This window comes from Triticum aestivum, chromosome 3A (genome assembly GCF_018294505.1).
Source record: "Triticum aestivum cultivar Chinese Spring chromosome 3A, IWGSC CS RefSeq v2.1, whole genome shotgun sequence".
Lineage (NCBI taxonomy): Eukaryota > Viridiplantae > Streptophyta > Magnoliopsida > Poales > Poaceae > Triticum > Triticum aestivum.
Genome location: NC_057800.1, coordinates 622,844,579 through 622,848,058, shown reverse-complemented (window position 1 = coordinate 622,848,058; position 3,480 = coordinate 622,844,579).

Below are 3,480 nucleotides of genomic sequence, written 5' to 3'. Positions count from 1 at the left end.
GGACCTGACACGTGTCTCCTCCATCCAATAATGATTTTACACATGGACAATCCCCATTGGTCGGGGCTGTTAACGGGTTATCGGATCCAAAACCCAACCCGATAGCTTAACGGCGTTCTGTTACGGTGGATGCCACGTGTCGGTCACCCTTGACGAAAGCACTTCTGTGACGCGCGATTTATCGTCATCGAAGTGGACACTTCCGTGATGATAATTTTGGTAATGTCATGGAACACTTCTACGACAGCACAGGTATGACTATCTTGATTTTGTCATAAAATCGTCATGGATGTACATGCATGACAAAAAACGCGACCTACTGTGACAAACACGTATCATCACGGAAGTGTATTTTTTTTGTAGTTTAGAGAGTCTCTTGTTTTGTCACTTTCATATACTAGTGGGAATTTTTCATTATAGAACTTGGCTTGTATATTCCAACAATGGGCCTCCTCAAGTGCCCTAGGTCTTCGTGAGAAAGCAAGTTAGATGCACACCCACTTAGTTTCTTTTGTTGAGCTTTCATACATTTATAGCTCTAGTGCATCCGTTGCATGGAAATCCCTACTCCTCGCATTAACATCAATCGATGGGCATTTCCCTAGCCCATTGATTAGTCGCGTCGATGTGAGACTTTCTCCTTTTTGTCTTCTCCACATAACCCCCATCATCATAATCTATTCCACCCATAGTGTTATGTCCATGGCTCGTGCTCATGTATTGCGTGAAGGTTTATGAGTTTGAGATTACTAAAGTATGAAACAATTGCTTGGCTTGTCATCGGGGTTGTGCATGATGAGAGCATTCTTGTGTGACGAAAATGGAGCATGACCAAACTATATGATTTTGTAGGGATGAACTTTCTTTGGCCATGTTATTTTGAGAAGACATGATTTCTTAGTTAGTATGCTTCAAATATTATTATTTTTATGTCAATATTAAACTTTTATCTTGAATCTTTCGGATCTGAATATTCTTGCTACAATAAAGAGAAATACATGATGAATATGTTAGGTAGCATTCCACATCAAAAATTTTGTTTTTATCATTTACCTACTCGAGGACGAGAAGGAATTAAGCTTGGGGATGCTGATACGTCTCCAACGTATCTATAATTTTTGATTGTTCCATGCTATTATATTATCAACCGTGGATGTTTTATATGCATTTATATGCTATTTTATATGATTTTTGGGACTAACCTATTAACCTAGAGCCCAGTGCCAGTTTCTGTTTTTCCCTTGTTTCGGTGTTTCGCAGAAAAGGAAAATCAAACGGAGTCGAATTGACCTGAAACTTCACGAAACTTTTTTTTGGAAGGAAAGCAACCCGGGAGACTTGGAGTCCACGTAAGGGAAGCAACAAGGAAGCCACGAGGCAGGGGGTGCGCCCACCCCCCTAGGCGCGCCCTCCACCCTCGTGGCCCCCTCGTGGCTCCCCTGACGTACTTCTTCCGCCTATATGTCTCCATATACCCTAAAACGATCAGGGAGAACAATAGATCGGGAGTTCCGCCGCCAGAAGCCTCCGTAGCCACCGAAAGCCAATCTAGACCCGTTCCAGCACCCTGCCGGACGGGGGGAATCCCTCTCCGGTGGCCATCTTTGTCATCCCGGTGCTCTCCATGACGAGGAGGGAGTAGTTCTCCCTCGGGGCTGAGGGTATGTACCAGTAGCTATGTGTTTGATCTCTCTCTCTCTCTCTCTCTCTCGTGTTCTTGAGGTGATACGATCTTGATGTATCGCGAGCTTTGCTATTATATTTGGATCCTATGATGTTTCTTCCCCCCTCTACTCTCTTGTAATGGATTGAGTTTTCCCTTCGTAGTTATCTTATCGGATTGAGTCTTTAAAGATTTGGGAACACTTGATGTATGTCGCGTATCTGTGGTGACAATGGGATACCACGTGATTCACTTGATGTATGTTTTGGTGATCAACGTGCAGGTTCCGCCCATGAACCTATGCATAGGGGTTGGCACATGTTTTCGGCGTGATTCTCCGGTAGAAACTTTGGGGCACTCTTTGAGGTCCTATGTGTTGGTTGAATAGATGAATCTGAGATTGTGTGATGCATATCGTATAATCATACCCACGGATACTTGAGGTGACATTGGAGTATCTAGGTGACATTAGGGTTTTGGTTGATTTGTGTCTTAAGGTGTTATTCTAGTACGAACTCTAGGGCTGTTTGTGACACTTATAGGAATAGCCCAACGGATTGATTGGAAATAATAAATTTGAGGTGGTTTCGTACCCTACCATAATCTCTTCGTTCGTTCTCCGCTATTAGTGACTTTGGAGTGACTCTTTGTTGCATGTTGAGGGATAGTTATGTGATCCAATTATGTTATTATTGTTGAGAGAACTTGCACTAGTGAAAGTATGAACCCTAGGCCTTGTTTCAACATATTGCAATACCGTTTACGCTCACTTTTATCATTAGTTACCTTTCTGTTTTTCTATTTTCAGATTACAAAAACCTTTATTTGCCATCCATATTGCACTTTTATCACCATCTCTTCGCCGAACTAGTGCACCTATACAATTTACCATTGTATTGGGTGTGTTGGGGACACAAGAGACTCTTTGTTATTTGGTTGCAGGGTTGCTTGAGAGAGACCATCTTCATCCTACGCCTCCTACAGATTGATAAACCTTTGGTCATCCACTTGAGGGAAATTTGCTACTGTCCTACAAACCTCTGCACTTGGAGGCCCAACAACGTCTACAAGAAGAAGGTTGTGTAGTAGACATCACAATCCGTGCTAAATTCTCCTCACGCTTATAGTCAAAATAAAGCGTTCACTAAACGATAGCACTTGTTGGGAGGCAACCCAATTTTATTTTTATCCCTTGCTTTTTGCTCCTGTTTAGTAATAAATATTTTGTCTAGCCTCTGTGTAGGTTGTGTTTTTTGTGTTTAATTAGTGTTTGTTCCAAGTAGAACCGTTGGGAAGACTTGGGGAAAGTCTTGATATCTTGCTGAAAAAAACAGAAACTTTAGCGCTCACGAGAACTGGTACCATTTTTATTTGGAAGGATATATTTAGTTAATTCTTTTTGAAGATGATTAATAGATAAATTCCTCACGTACAGAAATTTATTTTAGAATTTTTGGGGTTCCAGATCTTGCGCTAGCTACAGATAACTACAGACTGTTCTGTTTTTGACAGATTCTGTTTTTCATGTGTTGTTTGCTTATTTTGATGAATCTATGGCTAGTAAAATAGTTTATATACCATAGAGAAGTTGGAATACAGTAGATTTAACACTAATATAAATAAATAATAAGTTCATTACAGTACCTTGAAGTGTTCTTTTTTTTCTTTTGCTAACGGAGCTCACGCGATTTTCTACTTTAAGTTTTGTGTTGTGAAGTTTTCAAGTTTTGGGTAAAGATTTGATGGATTATGGAACAAGGAGTGGCAAGAGCCTAAGCTTGGGGATGCCCATGGCAGCCCCAAGATAATCTAAGGAC